General features: G+C 44.4%; 1 pseudogene; it reads right to left on the bottom strand.

Annotated features, from left to right (window-relative positions):
- The window catches only part of LOC101096319, a 60,642-nt pseudogene that overhangs the window by 909 nt on the left and 35,473 nt on the right, over positions 1-24,260 (bottom strand).

Raw genomic sequence — 24,260 nt, 5'->3', positions numbered from 1 at the left:
CGTTGTTCTCGTTCTCATTACTAATCATGGCAGTAAAATGACCATAAAACAGACCATAAATGTAATGTGTAGCCTCTGAGGAATATTGATATAGAATTAATTGATAATTGCAAAGAGATTTGAGCCCCTTTACTGAAGATGAATGAGAAAAGGCAAAGTGCTCTTATGTCCAAGACTGATCATTGTGAAAAATTTTATTGGTGTATTTATGTGTTTATTAGGTTCAGTTTACAATTACATAATAATTATAAATAATGCTGCTTATTTTTACGCAGATCAGTATCTAAAACATAGAAGTTCCTGGGTTGGGAGAGCGTCATTTATTCTGCTCCTCTTTGTTGGAAATTGCAAAGACAGGTCAGGGCTGTGTGACTTTTTAAATTTTTCAATTTAATTTTTTTAATGTTTATTTTTGAGAGAGAGACAGTGCTCAAGCAGAGGAGGGGCAGAGAGGGAGAGGGAGAGACACAGGATCCAAAGCAGGCTCCAGGCTCTGAGCTGTCGGCACGGAGCCCACCGTGGGGCTCCAGCCCGTAAACCGTGAGATCATGACCTGAGCTAAAGTCCGACATTTAACCTACCAAGCCACCCAGGCACCCCAGGGCTGTGTGACTTCAGGCGTGTTTACTTAACCTTGCAGTGCTTCAGTGTGCTCGTGTGTTGAAACAGATCTTGAAAGTACTTGCCTCATAGGCTTGTTGTGAGAGTAAATTGAGTCATGGTGTATACTGCACTTGGAACCGTGTGTGGCACAATGTTAGATAAATTAAAAAAAGTTTTTTTTTAACGTTTATTTATTTTTGAGACACAGAGAGACAGAGCATGAATGGGGGAGGGTCAGAGAGAGAGGGAGACACAGAATCTGAAACAGGCTCCAGGCTCTGAGCTGTCAGCACAGACCCCGACGTGGGGCTCAAACTCACGGACTGTGAGATCATAACCTGAGCCGAAGTCAGACGTTTAACCGACTGAGCCACCCAGGCGACCCAGATAAATTTTTTTTAAGTTTATTTTTGAGATTGAGAGAGAGAGTGAGCCGGGGAGTGGCAAAGAGAGGGGGACAGAAGATCCGAAGTGGGCTCTGGGCCCTAACTCCCTAACCATGAAAGCATGACCTGAGCTGGATGCTCGACCCAACGGACTGAACCATCCAGGCGCCCCAATGTTAGATGAATTCTTAAAAAAATAATAATAATAATAAAATATGAAGAAATAAAGTTTGATGACAGGATAAAGAGGTAGTGTTGTTTTGTGTCTAGAACTTTCTTGTTGGGTAGGGATTGTAAAGATTTGTGTTTATTTTAAACACTTGTTCCTAGTGGTAGCATTTGGTCCCTGAAATTAGGAAATTGACTCTCTGTAGTGATTCTCCAAAAGCTTCACTGTCCAGTTCCTGGGCCTGCAAATCCTCACTGAGAGAAGAGTGGTTTTTCCATAGGTCAGTGGCTGGGAGTTGGCTGGTGAGAAGGTGCTTGTCTCTTGGTGACATCATGTTGGCAGCTTGTAATTGGCATGATGGGACTGTTTATGTCTCAGGAATAGGTAAAGCTACAAATCCAAGGCTTTTGCCCCTGGGGAACCGTTTGTTAAACATTTATCAGCACAGTGTGTTATCCTACAGCAGAAGCCCCGCTGGGAGAAGCCCCAAGAAGGATGTTACTCCTCTTGGGTTGCCTCCTGTGATGATGTGCCTGGAGTCAGGAGTCCCATAGTGGCCTTGGGCTAAGATGTTTCAACAGTCCTAGTCTCTTAAGTTGTAAACTAGGGGTGAGTCACGAGTTTTTCCTGGTGAGTCTGTTCTGTATTGCACAAGCATTTCTGGGGCAAGGGGGAAACTGAGCAGCCCAGGGAGCTGTCTGCCCACCCCGCACTCCCTGGAAGAAACTTGCACTGCAAAGGAAGGGAGCTAAATGAGCAGAGGGGTCATGCTGGGAGAGCTAAATGCTGGGAGGTGTCTGTGGCCCACTGTATTTGGGGAGTCAGGAACTGCAAAAACGCCCCCCCTTTTTTAGGTATGGAATATTCTAGAAAGGTCTCTCTCCTTGTGAGGGCTATAGCTAAAGTCAGTGAAAGAGATTTGGCACAGTAGAGGAAGTCATTTGTTCGTTCATTCAACAAACCTGTAGTTGGTGCTCAGCTCAGTAGTTTTCACAGCTGGAATCACATGGGAAGCTTACAGATCGACTTCAGTTTAATCCACCAGGGTTTGGGTGTGTGGTACGCTGAATGATGGCCCCTCCCAGAAGACATCGTAATTTCCGGAACCTGTGAATGTTATCTCGTCTGGCAAAAAAATAAAAAAATAAAATATAACAGCAAGAAAACAAACAAAAAAACCCTTGCAGATGTGATTAAGTTAAGGATCTCACGATGGGGAGATTTTGGATCGTCAAGGTGGACCCTACTTGTCATCACACATATCCCCATAAGCAGGAGACAGAAGAGCATATGACTACAGATGTGGAGATTGGAGTGACATGTTTACACTGTAAGGAATGCCAAAGAGTGCTGGTAACACCAGAGGCAAAGAGAAAGGCGCGGAACAGCTTTTCCTTTAGAGCCTTCCGAGAGAGCACAGCCCTACCAACACCTTCTTTTTGGACTGCTAGCCTCCAGAACTTGGAGGGAACAAATTTCTGTTGCTCTAAGTCATCCGGTTTGTGGAATTTGTCACTGCTGCTCTAGGAAACCAGTTCAGGGTAGGACACGACTTGTTTTGAAGTGTCTTAGTGGCATTTTCCATATGATTTAGCAAATATCGGTTGTCCATGTTAGAGGTGGGTACTGATAAGGATCACAGGGGGTGATGTCTTGACTCAGTGGCTACTGTGCACTAACCAGAACCCTGTTCCCAATAGGCCTGGAGCCAAGGAATCCGTATTTTGCAAGCAAGCGAAAGCAAACCCACATGTGATTCTGAATCACGGGTATTTGCAAGTCCATCCTTCTGCTATGTATTATGATAGACATTAGAGATGCAAAGATAAATAGATACATTCCCTGTTCTCAAGGAGCCTACAGTCCAGCAAGGAATTAGATAATCCTAGTAGAGTCTTTTAAGCGTTAGTGTTTGTTGAGCTGTTTCTTCATGGTAAGTGCTACACCTATATGCCGTCTCTCCCGATCTGCAGAACGATTCCAGGAGGAAGGTATTAATATCCCCTAAGAAAAGACAGTTTTAGCAGGTTAAGCAACTAGTTCACTTTTGCCCAGCTGGGAAGCAGGCAGGGTTGCCAGGGAAAATGCCGGCACAGGCATTTCAGGCATGAGCCATCGTGTGAGCCAAGGTCAAAAACATGCCTGTGGCAGAGAGCCAAGTCCTGCTGGGAACTGCCTGTTGTCTAGGGTGGCTGGAACACGGGGTGATGGCGGAGTGAGGCAGGAGATGAGGCAGAAAAGTGGGCACTTGTGCCCGCAGACTGGAGCAGGGACCTCGGTGCTGTAAGGTCCCCTTCAGCAGCCAGGAAGGAGGAGCCCAGGAACCTGGTGTGTGACCAGAGCAGTGCAGGGCGAGTGGGGCCTCTGTCTTCCTACATTTATGTCCCCAGCATTGCTGTGGCTTTCTACCCCTTAGGGTTGCTATGCCTGCTGGAAGGGAAGGCCTCTCAGCTGTCGGACTCTAAAATCCAAGGAATTGGGCTAAAGCTTCCAATTAGTCATCAGCAGTGTTTAAGTCATCAGCTGGTTTTTTAATTTCTTTAATTTTTTAAAATGTTTGTTTATGTTTACGAGACTGAGCACGAGCTTGGGGGAGGGGGAGCAGAGAGAGAAGGAGACAGAATCTGAAGCAGGCTCCGAGCTGTCAGCACAGAGCCTGACTGGGGCTCGAACCCACAGACTGTGAGATCATGACCTGAGCCGAAGTCAGATGCTTAACCGACTGAGCCACCCAGGCGCCCCAGTCATCAGCTGTTTTAAGGCGAAAACAAAAAACAACAAAAAAATCCCTACTCCAACCCAAACCTTATATTTTATAGCAAATCCGAGAAGAAAATGGCATTATAGCATAAGCTTTGACCCTAGGGAAGAACAAATAGAAACACATCTCCACTAAACAAACAGAACCAGGTGCTGGCACTTTGCATATCTTCCCCTCCAACCCCAGCAACTGTTTTTTAAAAAAACTTATTGTTATGAAAAAAAATCTACAGAAGTAGAAAATTAGGGTGCCTAGCTGGCTCAGTCGGTAAAGCATGAGACTCTTAATCTCAGGGTTGTGAGTTTGAGCCCCATACTGGGCATGGAGCCTACTTTAAAAAAAGAAGCAAAAAATAGTGTTATGAACCCCCATGCTTCCCTCAACCCACAATTCTTAGCCAGTAGTCAACCTGGTTTAATCTGTACTTGTGGTCCCCACCAGGTATTTCTTTGTTGTTAAACACTTTTTATTTAGATAATTTCAGGGCTACTGAAAAACTACAAGAATAGTCTCACAAACATCTGTATCAGCGATTAACCGATTTTTCCCACCTTCATTGAGGTATAATTGACATATAACATTATGTAAGTTTGAGTTAGGTAATGTGTTGATTTGATAATATTGCAAAAGGACTATGGCCATAGCATTAAATTAGATTCACCAATTAACATTTAGCCACATTTGCTTTATCTTTTCCCCTCCCCCCCCCTTTTTTTTTAAAAGAGAGAGTGTTCGAGCTGGGGGAGGGGCAGAGGAAAAGAGAGAATTCCAAGAAGGCTCCATGCTTAGCATGGACCCCACAACCCTGGGAGCATGACCTGAACAGAAATCAAGAATCAGACACTCAACCGACTGAGCCAACCCGGGTGCCCTTCTTCTCACTTTCTTTTTATTTATATGAGAATTGCAGAGCATTCCTATATTAAAGTTCAGGAACCTAGGGTTTAGAGAGGTAAATAAGTAGGATGAGCAGTTTATTGGGACCGGAATGGAACCACATGCTAGTTGTAATCTTTTCTCCCCGTTTTGTTCTTTGTGGCTTTGATTCTTTTGAAACCTTCCCTTATCTGTATTTTGTCCTCTGCCTGCAGTTAGATTTTTTTTTTTATTTAATATTTTAATTTTAAGTAATCTCTACATCCAAGGTGGGGCTCGAACCCACAACCCCGAGATCCAGAGTCACATACCCCACCCACTGAGCCAGCCAGGCAGCCCTTGTAGTCAGGTTTCTAATGCTGCCTTCAGTGTCTCTTCCTTTCCTTTACCACTTGCTGGTCTTCATCCAGATGGCCTCAATGCTTCTCCAGTCTTCACTCCATGGTGGTCTCATCCCTGCCCACCTGACTCTACATGGTTCTGTCTTTGAACTCTAGACTCAGATGTTCCTTTCCCTTCTGGATGTTTCTGCTAGATGTCCCAGAAACCCCTCATAGCGCCGTCTAACACTGAGCTCATGACTCCCCACTACCCAACCACTATTCAAGACCCTCCCCCCCCCCCCCCCCGCCTCGGTTTCCCTTCCATCTCCTGTGCTGTCTCTGGCACTTTCCCGCGCCCACCCCCTAGCCATTGAGCCAAACTGTCTCTTTATCTCCATTGCCCCTATCCTGATCCCAGGCTCCTCCTTCCTTCCTGGACCCCATAGACGGTTCTCTAGCTGGTCTCCCTACATCCACCTGGCTAGCCCTCAGTGGAATCCCTGGAGCAGAGACAAGTGACCCCGTCAGAATGCAGTTCTGACCTTGTCAAAGGCAAATCCAGTTTAGCCACCCAGCTCTGTCCCTCCCCAGGGTGCAGAACCCTTCAGTGACCTATTGCTTTTTGGATCTAGACCCACATCCCCTGAGTGAGCAAGGCTTATGAGGCCCTTCGCGGCTTGGCTCCTGCTCACCCCTCCAGGATGGGCAGCTCCCAGCCCACTGCCCAGTCCTGTGGGTTCCAGCTACAGTCCTCCCTCTCACTTGGGAGCCTTTGACAGGCTCTTCCCTCCACCTGAGTGCTCCCTTCCCTCCCCTTACCCACCAAGTCCTGTTCTTCAGACCTTAGCAGCTACCCCTTCTTGGCCTCACCTCATTCTCAGGGTTGCTCTCCTCCCCGGGGGGCCGGCTCTCCCCTTGTGCAGTATCACAACCCTTGTGATATTTTACTGGTGTGATTCTTTGTCCATTTTCTCACCTGGAACTGTAAAGTCTGTGGAAAGAGGCTATGTCTTCCTTTGCTGATCCTTGTGGTGCCAGGCACATAGAAGGTATTGAATAATTACTTCCTGAATGAGTGAATGAGTTAATACTGAGCAACAAATAGCGCTCATTTCGGCGAACCAACGTTAATAACTAATTACTTAGCACCGTTACTGCCATCTAGTGGCAACTCATGTTATTATCCCGCTGGGCCCATCGTCAATGATTGCCCTTCATGGTGGAGATTTGTCACTCTGCTCCTGGCACAGAAGGAAATCAATACACGAATAAGAATAATAGATACTTGTTGCGCGCTGGCCTTGCTTCAAGTACTGTAAGAGACACGTGAAAAGACTGCCTACTTGATGCCTGAGCAAAGCGGTCTGTCCAGGGTCAGGGGCTAGAGGGAAGACCCTTCATTCAACACCAGGAAACAGAGCCTGTGTTTTTTTAACTCTGCCTCACTGCTTCTGCATTTCTGCCACTTAGCATATGAATTCTACCCATAGGACAACTGGGATTGTTGTAGTGGTTGCAGAGGGCTTGAACAAAACCCTCTTTAATGGCAGGAAACATATTTTGGAACTAGAGAGGGTACTCTGGGGCTCTTCAGATTTCAATAAAACGTCTGAATTCCCGGAGGGTTGCTTATGCTGCAGCCGGGGACCTGTGAGTGCTCTCATTTCGAAGGCCCCTGGACTATTGGATATGCAGTCTTTCTGGGGGGTTTGCACATACTTTTTCTTGGCCTGTATTTCCTAGGCTTTTGGACTTTGTGGCCTAGAAAGCTCTGGTCTTTAAGTCTCTCCAAAGCCTTAGATAAGTCTCTACAAAGCCTCACATCTTTCATGGAGTACATTTTGAAACAATCTTCTGAAAGCACACTTGAGATCTGTGGTAAACATTAATTATACGTACACCAGCTGTCTCAAATGGTTTTTGAAACAAGGGAGAACATATATGAAGTGTATGAAACAGTTGTACTTTGTGTTATGTTCCTGAAAACTTCATGCAAGTACATTTTGGATGGGCAGGTAAATTTGATGTATATATTTTTAATGTTTATTTATTTTTGAGAGAGAGAGAAAGCGCGGAGGAGTGGCAGAGAGAGAGGGTGGTGGCGGGGGGGGGGGGGGTGGGTGGTGGGGAAGAGAGAGGATCCAGTGTGGTTCTGCGAAGACAGCAGGGAGCCTGATGTGGGGCTCGAGCTCACGAGCAGAGCTGTGAGATCATGACCTGAGCTGAAGTCAGACGCTTCAGCTCTGAGCCACCCAGGTGCCCCAATAATGTTATCTATGTCAAATAAAGTAAAGGGAGCCACAGTGTTAACTTTTACTGGCAAGTTGGGTGGAGAAGTAAGATGCGTACTATTTAAAAGAGATCTGTGGTGAATTCTGTTGTAGAGAATGGTTTTAAATGTGAACTTTCAGGGCACCTGGGTGGCTTAGTTGGTTGTGTCCGACTTCTCAGGTCACGGTCTCATCGTTCGTGGGTTCGAGCCCCACATGGGGCTTTGTGCTGACAGCTCAGAGCCTGGAGCCTGCTTCGGATTCTGTGTCTCCCTCTCTGTCTGTCCCTCCCCCACTTGTGTGCATGCTCTCTCTCTTTCTCTCTCTCAAAAATTTTAAATAAACGTTAAAAAAAAATTTTAAATGTGAACTTGCATCAGAATCACCTCTGCTTGTTAAAGCATAGGTTGTTGAGGCCCCACCCCCAGAGTGTCTGACTCAGTGGGGCTGGGAGAGAGCCAGAGAATTTGCATTTCTAACCAGCTCCCAGGGGATGCTAATGTAGTTGGTCTAGAGACCACACTTTGAAAACTACTTGAGCAGTGAATTATACCCTAATTTATTGCAGTTCTGTTTCCTTTCTGTCTTTTCCCGGCAGGTCAAGATCCACCAACCTTCACTGTTACTCTTCCCCCGATGGAGGAAAAAAGTACAGAGGGATTCTCCGTCAGCTTCAGTCTCTGTCCAGCCTCCACCTGGAAGCCACAGCTCTGCTAACACACAGGTCAGGTGGTTGATGTTGCCCCAAACCTTTGAGGATAATCATTTATTCTCACAGAATAAAATCTCTCCTTTAGTACGATGCCCGAGGCCTTTATATCTGGCCCCTCCTTACCTCTCTATCCTTTTTCCTCTAATGTGGCATTCTGGTTTTTCACATTCCGAACTTTCTGCTCGCAGCATTTCTTTGGCTACTTAATTCCCTTTTGTGTTCCTCAACCTGAGGATAAAACTGCCTAACTGTCTGATCCTGGCATACATAGGTTTAAGGGACGACTGAACAAATGCATGAATGAATAAATGAATACATAAGAGGACAGAAAATGGATTTCCCCCCCCCCCCCAAATGTTTATTTGTTTATTTTGAGAGAGAGCAAGCATGAGCAGGACAGGGGCAGAGACAAAAGGAGAGAGAGGCTTCCAAGCAGGCTCCACACTGTAAATGCAGAGCCCGATGCGGGGCTTGATCCTACAAACTGTGAGATCATGACCTGAGCCGAAATCAAGAGTCAGACCCTCAACTGACTGAGCCACCCAGGCACCCCAAGAAAATGGGTTTTTAAAAATTGTGGTAAAATACATATAACATACAACGTACAATCTTAAGCATTTCTCAGCGTACAGTTCAGTGGCATTAAGTGTGGTTATACTGTTGTTCCATCATCACCACCATCCGTCTCCGGAACATTTTTCACCTTGTGAAACTGAAGCTCTGTGCCCATTATCCACCAAGTCTCTACTTCCCTCCCCTCCCCCCACTTCTGGTCACTACCATTTGGCTTTCCGTCTCTACGGGTTTGACTTCTTTAGGTTTGGTGGAATCATGCAGGACTGGTCCTTTTGTGACTGGCTTCCTTCACTCAGCATAATGCCCTCAAGGATCATGCATGTTATCGCATGTGTCCGAATGTCCTTTTTATTTTATTTTATTTTATTTTTTTTAACGTTTATTTATTTTTGAGACAGAGAGAGACAGAGCATGAACGGGGGAGGGGCAGAGAGAGAGGGAGACACAGAATGGGAAGCAGGCTCCAGGCTCTGAGCCATCAGCCCAGAGCCGACGCGGGGCTCCAACTCACGCGAGATCGTGACCTGAGCTGAAGTCGGACGCTTAACCGACTGAGCCACCCAGGCGCCCCGGTCCTTTTTTTTTTTTTTAATGTTTATTTATTTTTGAGAGAGACTGTGCATATGTGAGCGTGTGAGCGGGGGAGGGGCAGAGAGAGGGGGACTGAAGATCCGAAGCAGGCTCTGTGCTGATAGCAGACAGCCCCATGTGGGGCTCGAACCCACAAACCGTGAGATCATGACCTGAGCTGAAGTCGGACACTTAACTGACTGAGCCACCCAGGTGCCTCTGAATGTCCTTTTTTTCTTTTTTCTTTTTTTAAGGTTGGATAATATTCCATTGTAGGTATTTACTGCCTTTTGTTTATCCTTTTGTACAGAGGATAGATTTTTATACCAGGATTTAATTTTCAGCACTGTTTGAAGTAACAAAAGGTTGGAAGCCATTTAAATGTCTGTGTGTAGGGGATCAGTGATATAAAGTAGACATAACCTCACAGTGGAATAACAAAAAATGGGGCTTCTCCTGAACTGGTACAGAATAGTCACCAAAATAGAACATTACAGTGTTGAAAACAGTATAGACTGTTTTACTTTTGGTGTAATACCAAAAAAAAAAAAAAAATCCAAAACAGGGCATATGTACATGCTTTCCATAGTCGCCAGAGGCTGTGTCTGGGGGAGGGAACCAGATGATGTACTTTTTGCTGTGTGCCTTCCCCTCCCCCCCATGTGCTCTTTGATATCTTTTGCATTTTGTACCAAGCGTTATGTATTTCCTCTTTAAAAATGTTGAAAAGAATGCAAATAACCTGTCCAGAGGGAAAAGTGATTAATTTCCTGCAGATCTTACATAAGGAAGGATGCTTTGTGCTTACAAATAATTATTAAGTCAGTAAGAAAGACTTAAATTAAATTAAACTTGGTTGGTTAATTCTCTTGACTCAGTAGAGATTAACAACGGATCTGATTCTTTGACTACCCCAGGGATTTTTTAATAACTGAATGTTATCAGCAGTTTGGGGATCAGATCTATGCAGTACTCAGAGACTGACCTGAAAAAGCTCCATCCAAATGAATTTAAGGACAAAGCCTTGACTTGATGCACTGCTTCTTTTTTTTTTTTTTTTTTTAATTTCTTACAGTTTATTTATTTTGAGAGAGTATGAGTGGGGGAGGGGCAGAGAGAGAGGGAGAGAGAGAGAATTCCAAACAGGCTCCACGCTGCCAACACAGAACCCAATGTGGGGCTCGAACTCATGAAACTGTGAGCTCATGACCTGATCTGAAAACCAAGAGTCGTTAAACCAAGAGTCGTTTAGCTGACTGAGCCACCCAGACATCCCTTAAATTTTTTTTTTAGTGTTTATTTATTTTTGAGAGAGAGAGAGAGAGAGAGAGAGACAGAGATAGAGCATGAGCAGGGGAGGGGCAGAGAGAGGGAGACACAGAATCGGAAGCAGGCATCAAGCTCTGAGCTGTCAGCACAGAGCCCGATGCTGGGCTCAAACTCATGAACCCTGAGATCATGACCTGAGCCGAAGTTGGACACTTAACCAACTGAGCCACCCAGGCACCCCTGATGCATTGCTCTTCTTAACGGCTATTCAAGTGCAGGCTTCCAAGGGAACACTCCTTCACAGCTATCTAAAACTTCAAGGAAAACTGCTTTTAGATGAATTTGATAGCCTTGTCTGAATAAATGCTTACGTCTGAATCCAAAGGGGTTGGTGTCTCCAGATCAGGGGCCATGGATAGGCCTTCTCATGGAACGAATATTTGTTCATAATGGAGGTATCTGAGTTAATCACCAGCATTTGCATTATGGGCTCCTCAGTGCCTAAGCAATGCAGGCATACCTTCAAAACTGTGAGATTATCTGGGGGCACTTGGGGGGCTCAGTTCAGAGTCCAACTTCAGCTCAGGTCGTGATCTCACAGTTCATGAGTTCAAGCCCCACATCTGGGCTCTGTGCTAACACTGCGGAGCCTGGAGCCGTCTTCGGATTCTGTATCTCCCTCTCTGTCTACCCCTCCCCCACTCACGTTCTGTTTCTCTCTTCTCAAAAATAAGTAAACATTAAAAAAAACAAACAAACTGTGAGATTATTCAATCCTTGCTCTCAGATGTAAGATCATGCTAGCACCTTAACACCGAGACAGATGGCCCTGGACATTCATTACCAATGACAATTTTTGTTTCAAATATTCCCATTGATAAAAAGGTAATCATCATGTGCCTGGCTTGTGAAGAAATCTGCTTGGAAATTCTACTGTATAATTGGTGTGGCTGTGATGACTCAGGATATCGCTATAATGGCTTAAATTTCTGTAGCTCCTTCCTACTTCTCAGTGACTCTTCATTGGTCTCAAAGCAAAGAGTCCTTCCGCAGGCACTGAGGGTTTTCAGGATCTGATCCCGATCCTGTCTGTCTGATCCTGTCTCTTCATACGCCTGCACCTTCTGTAATATCTTCTCCAGCTGTCCCCAAGTGTTCTTTTGTTTGTGTTTGCTGGACTTTGAACTCCTATGGGCAGTGGGTCTCCAGAGTCCTCCGGCATTGTGTCAGCATCTTTTGGGGGGCTGGTTAAGGCAGGGCGTTAGGCCCCACTCCAGAGTTTCTGATTCAGTAGGTGAGGCGTAGACCTGAGAATTTCGTTTTTAAAGAAGCACCTAGTTGATGATGATGGTTGTGGTCTGGGGACTACCCTGTGATGACCTCTGCTCTGGGGGAAAGGACTGGGCTTTCTTTCTTCCTTTCTGTGTCTATAGCGTCTGTGCCATCTTAGTGCATGTTGGGAGTCAGCAGGTATTGGTGTTGAATGAATGAGTGCAAAGACAGTTATGTTGGGTACTGTGTACACTGGGTGTTTCCAGTAATACACCAGAGGGAAATCTGAACAGTGTCAGTGAACTGATGATGAAGACGGTGAGGGAAGAGGCAGTGCTGGGTACACAGGAAGAACTCAGTAAGCACAGGGAAAAAGAGGAGGGAAAAGTATAGGTAAGGTGTGAGGGAAGTCAAGAGTGAGGAGGTGAGGGAGATAGATTCTTTGTACCTCTAGAAGTTGAGCCCTAACACGTTAATTTTGTAACGTTTCTTATTTTCTTAAAAAAAATTTTTTTTATTATTTTTTTGCTTTAGAAAGAGAAAGTGAGAGAGCATGAGTGGGGGAGAGGGGCAGAGGGAGAGAGAGAGAGAATCTCAGGCAGGCTTCACGTTAAGCCCAGAGCCCAAGGCTCAATCCCATGTCCCTGGGATCATGATCTGAGCTGAAATCAGGAGTTGGATGCTCAGCCAACTGTGAGCCACCCAGGTGCCCAACATTTCTTCTTTTCTTTTTAAGATTTGTTTTTTTTTTTAATGCTTATTTATTTTGAGAGAGAGAGACAGTGTGAGTCGGGGGCGGGGGGGGGGTGGGTAGGAAGAGAGAGGGAGACATAGAATCCAAAGCAGGCTCCAGGCTCTGAGTTGTCAGCACAGAGCCCGACATGGGGCTCAAACCCATGAACCACGAGATCATAACCTGAGCCAGAGTCAGACACTTAACCAACTGAGCCACCCAGAGGCCCCAACATTTCTTATTTTCTAATGTAAACTTTTGTAGGCTGTAAACTTCCATCTAATTGATATTTTCTTAAATCCTGTATGTCTCAGGTTATAGTTATTTTGTTATGGTTCACTTCTACGTGTTTTGAGATTTCTATTATGATTTCTTCTTTGATCCATGAGTTATTTAGAAGTGTATCTTACATTTCCAGTCACGGGGTTTTCTTGTTATCTTTGTGTAATTGCAAACTGCATTGTGGTCCAAGCACGTGGTCAGTATGGTGTCATTTTTTTGAGGTAATCCTACTGGCCTATCACGGGGCTGCTTTTTGTAAATGTTTCATGTGTGCTTGAAAACAATGTGCTTTCCCCATTTGCTGGACGCTGTGGTCTATGTATGTCCCCTGGACCAAACTTAATAATGGAACCATCTTTATTCATATGATTGTTAATATAGTTCTACCATTTTTTGGGCAGCTTGATCTCTTTGAAAGAGGAATGTCAGAATCTCTCACTTGATGGTGGATTTATCAAGTTCTCCTTGCAGCTGTGTTAATTTTTGCTTTGTATGTTAGGTGCATACAAAGTTAGACTCATGTTTTTCTGATGAATGCAACCTTTTATTATCGTGAAGTTATGTTGTCATCTCTTTGTTTACAGCCTGTTTTGTCCGATGGTACAGCAACATCAGCTTTCTTATAGTTAGTATTAGCCTGCTGTATTATTTTTGATCTCGGGCTTTTCACCTTTCTCTGTATGTCTTCTCTCCCTCCCTCCCTCCTTCCCCCGTCTCTCTTTTGAGGGGGATGGCTTCTCTTTAAAATAGCAGGTATAACCTTTTGATTGTTGTTACAAAATCCAGTCTGAAAAATCTTTTTTTTTAATTGGAAAGTTTTGCCCTTTATTATAATTGCCGATATATTTAGATTTTTTTCCTATCATCTTATTAAAATCTGTATTTCCTTTTTTTTTTTTTGGCTCCTCCCCTTTCACTATCACCTACCTTTCTTCCTTCTTTTGGGTGATAGATGGTTTTGTTTTCTCCCTTATTCTAGTACACCCTACTTCCAGATATTTTGGACATTCTGTGTCAATATAAAAATATTCATTCTTTCTAGTGGTTACCCCAGATATTTTGATGTATATACTAAACAAAATTTATTTAAAGTTTGTTGGGGCTTCTGGGTGGCTCAGTCAGTTGAGTGTCTGACTCTTGATTTTGGCTCAGGTCATGACCCCAGGTTGTGGGTTCAAGCCTCGCATGGGGCTCTGCACTGAGTGAGGAACCTGCTTGGGATTGTCTCTCTTCCTCTCTCTCTGCCCCTCTCCTCCACTTGCTCACACTCTCCCCAAATTTTTTTTTAAAGTTTGTTAAAGAACAAAGATGAAGATCTAATTGGTTTTATCAAGTGATTCGCAAACTGGGAAGCACCCAGTCCGGTAAGTAGAAGGGAGCTCCAAGAAGTTGTACCAAATGGAAGGTTTTTATAAGATGGAGAGTACAGGAAGAAGGAAGTTATTAGCAGAAGAAAGGAAAGGATTATTTCAAGCTAGGTCACTTTCTCCAACAGGGAAGAGCAAAGGGTTTTATCATACAGATTACCTCATCTTCTTCTCCGGGGAGTGGAGAGGGCCCATGTGACAGTAACCTCCTTGGTGTTGACCAGAAAACTCCTGACTGCCTGGTTCGGACTATGTTTCTGGGAAGGTTGAAATTGCAGTTAGGTTAGATATTAAGCCCCAGTTTAGTGACATGGCCTAGCATGAGTGACTCCATCTTGGGCGTGTTTTTCTTTCTTTTTTTTAAACAGGTTAATCAATTTCTTATCTTCCTTCAGATACAAAGCTCTTAGAATGTTTAGATCAGCATCTTCTTCAAATTGGAGCATTCATGCATTTACATTATATATAGTATGGTGATTGCTTTACGGGAATCAATTTCCAGATCCTCTGTTTTCACATGCACTCTTTTCTAAAATTGATTTCCTGGCAGCCCCTTTGAGATGAAAGGACGGGGTTTTGTGTGTTTTTTTTTTTTTTCTGGCTTCGTCTTTCTTAATCTCCATTTTTCTCTCTGGCCCATCCTGAATCTAACTCTGGCACATTATGCTGAGTGTACAAGCCTTTAAGCTACCAACAAGGAGTTGACTAAAAAATATTGGTGTTAGGTTTGAGGTTGGCAATTTTTTTTTAATATTTGAACAATATTTAATATTTATTTGTTATTTTAAAAAATGTTTATTAATTTATTTTGAGAGAGAGCACGTGTGAGTGGGGGATGGGTAGAGAGGGAGAGAGAGAATCCCAAGCAGGGATTCATGCTGATGCAGGGCTCCATCTAAAGAACTATGAGATCATGACCTGAGCTGAAATCAAGGTCAGATGCTTAACCAACTGAGCCACTCAGGCGCCCCTGAATAATTTTTTTAAAGTAGTCTATACACCCTACATGGGGCTTGAACTCATGACCCTGAAATCAAGAGTTGCATGCTCTATTGGATGAGCCAGCCAGGCTCCCCTTTTATGAATAATTTTGATGTTAGATCACATTGATGAGAATTTAGCTAAACTGCTACGTAATATTACTACCTCAGCATCTTTTTGTTGTTGTTTCAGATTTTATTTTATTTTATTTATTTATTATTTATTTATTTTTTAACGGTTTTTATTATTTATTTTTGAGACAGAGAGAGACAGAGCATGAACAGGGGAGGGGCAGAGAGAGAGGGAGACACAGAATCTGAAACAGGCTCCAGGCTTTGAGCTGTCAGCCCAGAGCCCGACATGGGGCTCGAACTCACGGACCGTGAGATCATGACCTGAGCCGAAGTCGGATGCTTAACCGACTGAGCCACCCAGGTGCCCCTAAGATTTTATTTTAAAGTAATCTCTATACCCAATGTGGGGCTTGATCTCACAACTCCGAGATCAAGAGTCCCACACTCCACCAACTGAGCCAGCCAGGTGCCCATCAACATCATTTTGTGTGACCAACCTGTCTGTATGGGCTGTGGTCTTGGCCTCTCCCTAGATGCCAGCCACACTCTCTGACCTCCTTTCCACCCTATGTGGCATCTCGGTATGCTAGATACCTCCTCCAGGACCAGTGAGACAAAATAACTTTGTCTCTTTTTCTAATTTTTATTTTTTTTAATGTTTATTTATTTTTGAGAGAGAGAGAGAGAGAGAGAGAGAGAGAGAGAGAGAGAGAATGAACAGAGGAGGGGTAGAGAGAGAGGGAGGCACAGAATCCTAAGCAGGCTCCAGGCTCTGAGCTGTCCGCACGGAGCCCAATGTGGGGCTTGAACCCATGGACCGTGAGATCATGACCCGAGCCAAAGTTGGACGCTTAACCAACTGAGCCACCCAGGCTCCCCTAACTTTGTCTGTTTTAATTACCTTGTGGTATTTTGTTGAAGGAGGTTCACCTTCCACACCCTCAGGTTCTGCTTAACAAGTGTTGATTTAACCCAGTTGCAATGGGCATATAATTCCAAAAAGTTCACGGGCATGAATGACATTACTTTCACGATAACCCTTCCATATCCAGTTATGTATCTTAGTGCTCTCATCTATATAGGCAAAACTTAGAAATGAAACTGAGGTTGAATCTTTCTTATGCTGGCAATTATTAATGCTCATCCATGAATACATGAATTAATTGGAAATAAAACCAACCCATTTGTTTCATTAGTAGATACATTTTGGTAAAATTTTACTTTATACAATTAAAAATTGTATGTCAAAATGTATATCTCTGTGTTGCATCAGTCAGTTGTGTGCTAATCATAATTGTTACGGCAAGTCAAGCTGAAAAGATTTCTTTTTAACATTAGCCTTATACAGAGAATACAAATGTTCAATTTATATTCATATTTTGGCCACTGAGCAGTCTGGCAGAGCAGTCTATAAAAGACTTTCAAGGGGCGCCTGGGTGGCGCAGTCGGTTAAGCGTCCGACTTCAGCCAGGTCACGATCTCGCGGTCCGTGAATTCGAGCCCCACGTCGGGCTCTGGGCTGATGGCTCAGAGCCTGGAGCCTGTTTCCGATTCTGTGTCTCCCTCTCTCTGCCCCTCCCCTGTTCACGCTCTGTCTCTCTCTGTCCCAAAAATAAATAAATGTTGAAAAAAAAAAAAAGACTTTCAAGAATACAAATGGTTACATTAGAGTGCAGTTATATGGGGGAAATGGAAGAGAAATAATCAAGGGACAAAGGAAAGTTGTAAAGTAAGAAAGAGGCAGCCTCTGACATCTGGAGGCTACCCTGACACTAAGAGCTTGGCCTCTGTGTTGTTAGAAGCTGACCCAGGACTCCCTGCGAGGCTGTGGTGTCCTCCTGAGCAACATGATGATCTCATAGTTCACCAGCATCGTGTAGGGTCATTCTTTGACCGTGGCGATGTGAGCCACAAAAGAAATAGGACTGTCTTATAATCTTGTCTAAGCATGGGCAAAAACAAGGTCACTGTGCAAACCAAAGTGATACTAAACATCCCTCTCGTCGATACCCCCTAGGAGGGCCCTCGTGATTCTCACTCTCCAGTGTCCATGCCTTGAGTGAGTGGGACCTGTAACTTGCTCCTAACAAACTGAATCTGATAAAGGTGATGGTTATTTTAAATTATTGGCAAAGTTGAAGGCATTTTGCAGATGTAATTAAGGTACCTGATCAGGTGATTTTGAATTCAAGAAAGGAAGACTTTCCTGGGTGGGCCTGACCTAATCAGGGTAGCCCTTTGGAAGAAGGTCTAGGCTTTCCCTGATAGTAGATGGTAGAGACTTCAGTAGCAGATTCTCTCTTTTTTTTCGGCTTTGAAGAAACACATTGACATGAATTCTATTCCTTCAAAGAAATGGATTCTACCAACAACTTGAGGGAGCTTGAAGATGAATTCTTCCCTAGTCCAGTCTCCAGATGAGAATGGAGCCTCCTGGCACTCGATTTCTAGCCTTGTGAGACCCCGAGCAGAGGACCTAGTTAGGTTACTCCACAACTTGACCCACAGATGCTGAGATAATGGTGTTTAATAAACAGTTGCTAAATTTATGGTAATTTGTCTGAAGCAATAGGAAACTAATATAAATCTGTTCTCCCAGCTACTATAAGTGATTGCTTCTCTATCATTTAAAGTGTTAGCTTTCCCTATTATTTTCTCCTTCTAGATAAGATTTATTTAACCCCACATAGAATTACTCCTGCTTCCTGACAGCATCTAATTCAGAGCAAAGCCCTGGTTCTTTGAAGTCTCCCTGAAAGTAACACAACCCCAAATCCTATGAGTCTTTTCTGATACCTTGTCACTGAGATGGCCTGCAGTTCCCCATGGTTAATGTTCTCCCTTGTTGCAATGAGTCTGTAAGCTCAAGTTGTTCATGGTCATCTTTGGCTGGAGGGCATTGATACAGCTTTTGCTTTTTTTTTTTTTTAAGTTTATTTATTTTTGAGAGAGACAGAGACAGAACAAGTGGGGGAGGGGCAGAGAAAGAGGGAGAGAGAGAGAGAATCCCGAGCTACCACCACAGAGCCCGATGTGGGTTTCAAACTCACGAAACTATGAGATCATGACTTGAGCTGAAACCAAGAGTCAGACGCTTAACCAACTGAGCCACCCAGGTGCCCAAAGTGTGTGCTTTTTTTTTTTTTTTTAATATTTATTTATTAAAAAAAATTTTTTTTAACATTTATTTATTTTTTAGACAGAGAGAGACAGAGCATGAACATGGGAGGGGCAGAGAGAGAGGGAGACACAGAATCTGAAACAGGCTCCAGGCTCTGAGCTGTCAGCACAGAGCCTGACGCGGGGCTCGAACTCACGGACCGTGAGATCATGACCTGAGCCGAAGTCGGGCACTTAACTGACCAAGCCACCCAGGAGCCCCGATTTTTTAATTTTTTTTAAAAGTTTCTTTATTTTTGAGACAGAGAGAGACAGAGCATGCACGGGGGAGGGGCAGAGAGAGAGAGGGAGACACAGAATCGGTAGCAGGCTCCAGGCTCTGAGCCATCAGCCCAGAGCCCCACGCGGGGCTTGAACTCATGGACCGCGAGATCATGACCTGAGCTGAAGTCGGATGCTTAACCGACTGAGCCACCCAGGCGCCCCAATGTTTGTTTATTTTTGAGAGCGAGAATGAAAGACAGAACATGAGCAGGGAGGGGCAGAGAGATAGGGAGACACAGAATCCCAAGCAGGCTCCAGGCTCTGAGCTGTCAGCACAGAGTCCAACGTGAGGCTCAAACTCACAAACCATGAGATCATGACCTGAGTTGAAGTCAGACTTAAGCCTAACTGACTGAGCCACCCAGGCACCCCATGTTTGTGCTTTTTGAAGGGCTTGCTCATGTGTTTCCTAAAAGATTAATGATAGGTATCAACTCACTGTATTTATTAGGTTCCTTCCACCGGATAGGTTTAAAAGAGTGGTATAACAATTTAAAAATGCCACTAGTTTAATAGATTAGAAATCATATAATTTGTAATTGCTTAATTGGGGAATGAAAAAATTTGCATGCTAACTTTAAAATTTGTGAAGAGACACGTAGATTTATAAAATTCTTTTTATAGGGTGTTCAAAATTATTTGAACACCCTACTTTAGATCATCTTTCTCCCACCCTACATCGATGATTTCAGCTTTAAATCTTAGTGCTGAGGCCAAGGAACTGAAGATTTCACTGGTGTCTGGCAACCATGTCCCCAGAGGAGAGGGCAGCTGTAAAAACTCCCAGACAGGCTGGCTCCGTGCCCAGGTCCAGCCAGCCTGCTGGAGAGCCAGTGCCCAGATGCGTGGCACAAACACAGCAGTGCTCCAGAATCTGAAAGAACCACGTGAGCTAGAACAAGAGGCATCTCAGTGAGAAACATTGTGGACTGATGACCAAAGGGACTTCCGAGTGCTTGATTATCACACATGAGCCAAGGCCAGCACAAAATGGAGGTGGAAGAAGAAATAAGAGGTGGGGGGCATACATAGTGCGGTAGAGGTCCAGTAATGTCTGGATTTCTGGTCAACCCAAATGGATAGCGTTTAGAGACAGATTTGGACTGATTGAACAACAGGCGCATGAATGGCTCAGTCGGTTAAGCATCCAACTCTGAATTTCGGCTCAGGTCGTGGTCTCAACGGTTGGTGACTTCGAGCCCCGCATTGGGCTCCACTGCCAGTGTGGAGCCTGCTTTGGATTCTTTGTCTCCCTGTCCGCCTGCCCCTCCCCTGCTCGTTCTGTGTCTCTCTCTCAAAATAAATAAGTAAACATTAAAAAAAAAAATTGACCAAACGTGAAGAATTGCTAAATTTCTTACACACTTGAGTTTGTGGTTGTAGATGGACACCTGCTACATGTGGAACGTTTTGCATACACTGTTGTTGGGTTCATAGGTGACCGGAAGCCCACTCAAGAATATATGGACCAATCCCAGGTTAAGCCCTAAGGATGAGGGCTGCCTGAGTGCAACTTTTTCTCGGCAAGTTTTTACCTGCCAAGAAGGGTTGCTTGACCCAAATGGAACTATAAGAGTTGGAATGAATGTGAAGCTTTTCGGTGGGGTTTTGACAACATCCTTGTTTCTGAAGCCAACAAAGCTGGTTGCTGGACTCGCACAAACAGAATCTGTCAAACCTAACAGGAACAGATAGCTGCATCTTTGCCCACACTTGTTGTCCTCCTCACCCATCCACACCGCTTGCTACTGGAGCTGCCCCCCATGCCTGAGGCACAAAAGCCACAAGTCACCTACATGGAGACATGCCTGACACACAAAAGAAGCTGTAAGTCACCTACAGGGAGCAGAATGTGGACAGGTTGGGGAACAGTCAATGCTTCTTCCAAACACTAGAGAGTTCCTTTCCTCTGCTTCCTTCCTATAACTGTATTTCAGTGACAGGCCATCACTGAATGGATTTGTTAGGAGCCAAGCTCCTAGGCCCTATGGAATGAGAGTTGGCGCAAAGAACCACTCGGCACTCCGATTTCGGCAGAGATTCTTTACTGGTGCACCAGGGCTCCCCAGTGTTAGAAAGCGGGAGAGCCCCGATATACGGGGTTACAGGTCTTTTATACCATTTTGAGTTACATTTGCATACAGGCTGGTGGTAGGCTCTCTGCTCGGTGGTGGTTAGGGTTGGGGGTAATTTCGTCCTGGGAAAGCTTGGGAAATGGAGTTTCTCTCGGCAGATGCAACTTGGAGCCCGGGTGCGAAGCGGCAGGGGACCTCCGGTTTGGGAGCGTAAGCAGGTTTACAGAAGCGAGATGAAAGCGGTCATCGTTATTTATGTGACAACCTGTTCCTGTCTTGCGTAGGGAAAGGTGGGGGTACAGCTCTCCCAGGGTACGGATGTCTAACTGCAGATATCCTGTTTGTCAACTGGTGGAAGTGCAAGCCCTGCAAGTGAGGCGTTACGGAACTGAAGATAGGGTGGGGGTGTGTTATTAAGCTAAGCAGGGGCCTTTCAGATTCCCTTCTCTGAGGGTATATAGCATAGGAATGGAATAATCCAGCACAGGGAGAGTAATGTATTTGAATGTGGGTGGGCATACTGGAACCACTCAAGTCAGAGGTTAAGGGGCCGTATGAGTCACCGGGAGCTTGTCACGGACAAGCTGTGTGTTTGGCTGCTGGGACTGAGCCTCTTCCTTCTGACCTTTGGCTGATGCATGCGGAAACACTTGTTCTTTTCACTGGGGCACACAGATTCCATGACGCTCTGTGTCACTTTCCAAACACAAAGAAGAATTTCATCCCTGGCCCCTGAGCGAAGGAGCAGAGGTGGGAGCAGCCCAGAGGTGGTTGGGAATCCTGGCCCCATCACTTTCCAGTGCAGATGCTCCGGCAAGCAGGCACTTGAGATTTCTCCAGTGTCAAGTGGGGGGCTAATTACGCAGGTCTATGGGTTTTACAAAGTTCTGGTAAATCAGGAAGTATTGTTCTCCATTCTGGGTTGAAACCAAGAGCCTGCTGGGTCTGCTCTTGCTACTTGTGGTGGGAGGGGAGGAAAAGGAGGTAGAGAAGGGACTGTTTTGGGTTGGAACATGGCAGGTCTTTGGCCATCTAGCAGCGTTTGATGGCTGCCGTGCGAGAGGCACTCCATCCTTGAATTGCATCAGACGTGTGATTCAAAAGGTTTGTCAGCCCTGATGGAGGGATATGGCAATCTCACTCAATTCACAGCCTCTTTTAACAGTTCATTTGAAATTGCATCTAATTTAAGCTCATTCATAATCGCCTTTGATGTAAATAACCCCAAACGTGGAAGAGCCCATCCCGCAAGGCCTGGCAATTACTTCACAATGAAAACCTAACTGTAGGAACGTCAGTGTTGCTATGACAACCACAGAGAAGCCTGGTTGCCCACGGTTACCTATGTTAGCAGATGTCACTGGTGCTTGAGTCTTAGCTTGAATGAGCCTCGGGAGCATAATGGGGACAGGCAGTGGGAACTGTAGGAGCGGGTCGGGATGAAAGAACCTTCTTGCGCCCGTGGGCATCTCTGATATCCTTTTTGTTTTCTTACTGCTAATGGGTTCATGAAGAGTCTCTTTCATTACAGGACCATTGAATTGTCATCTTGGAGCCAGAGAGTTCTAAGATGACCCCTCCTCTGAAAGGCCTTTCTTTTTTCTTTTCTTTTAAAAATTCTTTGTTACATTAAAAAAATAAGTAATATAAATATATGGTTCAAGCCTCAAAAAGCACCAAAGGTGTATGGGGAAGTTCTCTTTCCTGTCCTTCTCTCCCGTCTGCCCACTTCCTGTTTTCCCCCAAAGGTATTTTTTTTTTACGCCTCTACAAATCAGTAGAAGATGTATTTCCTTTCTTTTTATTTTTATACAACAGTGTATAATACATACAGAAGAATAATGTATCATACACATGTTCTGTACCTTGCTTTTTCCCTTAATATGTCTTGAAATTATTTCATATCAATCTATGAAGTACTTCCTCAGTCTTTTTACAGTGCATAGTATTCCATTATATGGTTATGCCAAACGTAGTCAACCAGTCCCTAATAATGGCATTAAGGTTTTTTTGTTTTTTTTTTTAATTTTTACTGTTTATTTTTGAGAGAAAGACAGTGTGAGCAGGGGACGAGGGCAGAGAGAGAGAGAGAGAGAGAGAGAGAGAGAGAGAGAGAGAGACACAGAAACTGAAGGAGTCTCCAGGCTTTGAAATGTCAGCACAGAGCCTGATGTGGGGCCTGAACTCACAGACTGTGAGATCATGACCTGAGACTAAGTTGGACACTTAACCGACTAAGCCACCCAAGTGCCCCATGTTGGTTTTTTTTGTTTTTGTTTTTGTTTTTAGTCTTTTTTTTTTTTAATTTTTATTTTAGAGAAAGAGCACAAGCAGAGGAGGGGCAGAGGGAGAGAGAGAGAGAGAGAGAGAGAGAGAGAGAGAGAGAGAGAGAATCTTAAGAAGGCTCCATTCTCAGCGCAAAGCCTGATGTGGTGCTCAATCTCGTGACCTTGGGATCATGACCTGAGCCTAAATAAGAGTTGACGCTTAACTGACTGAGCCACCCAGGTGCCCAACTTTGTGGTTACAAAGAAGGTTGTAATGACTAGTCTTGCATTAATGCCCTTTTGTATGTGTGAGTTATCTGTAGAATAATTACTAGATCTAGAATTGCGGAGTATATGGATTTGTCACTTTAAATTGTCATCCACAGATCTTGTACTGTTTTGTGTCCCCCCCCTCCCCCCCAGCCATGCATGTGAGGCCCACATCCCCACAGCCTCACAAAGAGTGTTTTGTCCAACTTCTGGGTTTTTGCCAATCTGATAGGTGAGAAATGTTACCTCAGCAGGATTAAAATCTGCATTTTTCTTGTGTGTATTTAATTTTATTAAACTATCTATTCATATGCTTTGTCTATTTTCCTATAGGTTTGTGGGCCTCTTTCTTAGGGGGAGCTCTTAGTATAGTAGGGATATTATGTGATATGAATTTCAGTTATTTTTTCTGTTTCATTTGTCATTTACCTTTGATTTTGACAGGATAGTGTAATGGAGACAAACTCGGACTCTGGGGTCAGGCTGTCCAAGTTCACATTCCCGCTTTGCCGATGGGCTCCGTGACTTTGGAAATTTGTTTCTCTGTGCTTTATTTTCCTCCTCTATAGAGTGGGGATAATAGTGCCAACTTCATACGGCTTTTATGAGGATTAAATGCTTAATATATTTAAAGTGTTTGTAATAATGCTCTGTATGGAACATAGTAAATTCTATATTTGATACATCTTATTTTTAGAACCTTTTTTATGGTTCCTGGATTTTGTGCCATAGTTAGAAAGGCCTTAAGAAACTTTACCTTTGCCCTCCTTTGCTGTGGCCATGATTTTTTTCACGTACCTCTATCAGGAAAGCCGTGGTAGCTGAGTGGTTATAAGCATTAGTTTTGTTTTGTTTTGAGAGAGAGAGAGACAGAGACAGAGAGAGAGAGAACCCCAAGCAGGCTCCATGCTCAGCACTCAGTGCAGAGCCCAACTTGGGGCTCAATCCCACCACTCTGGGATCATGACCTGAGCTGAAAT

The sequence above is a fragment of the Felis catus genome, chromosome B3 (assembly GCF_018350175.1).
Source record: "Felis catus isolate Fca126 chromosome B3, F.catus_Fca126_mat1.0, whole genome shotgun sequence".
Taxonomy (NCBI): Eukaryota; Metazoa; Chordata; class Mammalia; order Carnivora; family Felidae; genus Felis; species Felis catus.
The sequence above is the reverse complement of the archived record's forward strand: the minus strand, read 5'-3'. Positions and strand labels throughout refer to the sequence as shown.